This window comes from Mandrillus leucophaeus, unplaced genomic scaffold (genome assembly GCF_000951045.1).
Source record: "Mandrillus leucophaeus isolate KB7577 unplaced genomic scaffold, Mleu.le_1.0 Scaffold281, whole genome shotgun sequence".
Lineage (NCBI taxonomy): Eukaryota > Metazoa > Chordata > Mammalia > Primates > Cercopithecidae > Mandrillus > Mandrillus leucophaeus.
Window position 1 is genome coordinate 1,710,454 of NW_012102932.1, and position 1,863 is coordinate 1,712,316.

At 47.5% G+C, this 1,863-nt stretch overlaps 1 protein-coding gene across 3 annotated transcripts in view; it reads left to right on the forward strand.

Moving 5' to 3' along the window:
• CCDC125 (coiled-coil domain containing 125) overlaps positions 1–1,863 on the forward strand; it is a 65,183-nt gene continuing 63,320 nt past the window's right edge. Inside the window, exon 1 of one of the 3 annotated variants that reach the window (XM_011985270.1) lies at positions 1–26. The gene's annotated coding sequence lies outside the window, so the exon portion shown is untranslated. The remainder of the gene's footprint in view (positions 27–1,863) is intronic. The other 2 variants (XM_011985271.1, XM_011985269.1) reach the window with 2 other exon arrangements.

Sequence of the window (1,863 nt, forward strand, 5' to 3'; positions counted from 1 at the left end):
CGCACGGAGAGGAGGCTCCTTGCCAGGTGAGCTAGCTGACGGGGGCGCCGGGGCGGTAGGAGGGCGCTGCTCACTGAGCCGGAGTCCGGGCTCCCGTCCTCGCCACGGACTTTGAGAGGGTACCCGGGGTCAGACCTGGCAGGTGGGAACCGGGAGTGGGGAGGATCCAGGGCAGGGGCGGGATGCGCATATTCGTGGAAACGCTGCAGGTTGTGGACAAACTGCCCCAACTGGCTCCTTTTCCCTGAATGCCAGTTTAGTGGCCTCGTCTGATAAGAAAAAAATAAGAAATAGATTTCAGACACCCTATTTCTCTCTCTCTCCCTCCCGACCTCCTTTATTTTTTTTCTTTTCTGTTAATTTTGAGCCTTATAAAACTGCAGCGCCAGTATCCTGGTTTGGATCCTGAAACAGAAAAAGAACATTAGTGGAAAAAATAATAAAGGCTGTGGTTTAGTTAATAGCATGTACCCATGTGAATTTCTTAATTTTGACAAATTGTACACAAATGTTAACATTAGAGGAATTTGGATAAAAGGTGTACAGGAATTCTTAGTACTATCTTTGCAACTTACTGTACATCTAAAATTATTCTGAAATGAAAAGTTAAGAAACAAAATCCTAAAGCAAAGTGCAGCAGGCCATTGTTCACCAGGGAGGGCTCAAGTTAGTTCCTCTTTGCCAGGGAGTTAGGCATGTTTGACCAACTTGTTTGCTAAGGCAGAGTTGTCAGGCTACTGAGTGTAGATTCTTCTGTCCAAAGGTTTCTGGGCAGGAATCGGTTTTCTCTTTCGATTCTATCAGATATCTTTGGAACACCTGTTGTGCAAAAGCAAACGAGACACAAAAAGTCTCTGCACAAGAGAATATACAGTCAGTCTAGGTCAGGTAGGAAGTAAGCACTATTAAAAAGATTCAGTAAAACTTCCCAGAACTGGGAAGACTCAGATGTGGAAGAAATCACATCTGGTCCAAAGTAGTCAGGAAGGCTACTGGAGAGAGTGCTGTCCTGAACTGAGGTGGGTCTAAGAGGAGACAGCATTTCTGGGGTGAAGAATGGCACCAACAGAGGCTTGCAGGTGACCAAGCTGAGCTGAGGGAGGAGCCCTGGGAGCAAGTGCAGTTCCTCTTATGTAGAGGCACAGGATACATCCAGGGAGTACTGCCAGATGAAACTGGAGCTTTGTTGTAGAACACAGGGTGACACTTCAGTTGGATACATTATTTTCATTTTTATGTTTTTGAAACGGAGTTTCGACTGGACACAGTGGCTCACGCCTGTAATCCCAGCACTTTGGGAGACCAGTCGGCAGATCTCCTGAGGTCTGGAGTTGAAAATCAGCCTGGCCAACATGGTGAAAACCTGTGTCTACAAAAATACAAAATTTAGCCGGGCGTGGTGGTGGGCGCCTGTTATCTCAGCTACTGAGGAGGCTGAGGTGGGAGAATCGCTTGAACCCGGGAGGTGGAGGTTGCAGCGAGCCGAGATTGCACCATTGAACTCCAATGTGGGCGACAGACAATGGTGCTATCTCAGCACCAATGTCACCATTGAACCTCAACCTCCCAGGTTCAAGCGATTCTCCTGCCTCAGCCTTCCAAGTAGCTGGGATTAAAGGCACCCACCGCCATACCTGGCTAATTTTTGTATTTTTAGTAGAGATGAGGTTTTACCATGTTGGCCAGGCTGGTCACGAACTCCTGACCTCAGGTGATCTGCCCTCCTCAGCCTCCAAAAGTGCTCGAATTACATGCGTGAGCCACTGTGCCCAGCCTAAATTTTTTTAAAAAAGGAAAACAGGGTGACATTGACTCTAATTATACGTGCCATGGGAGCCATGGAATGTTTTACAGCAAGAGAGA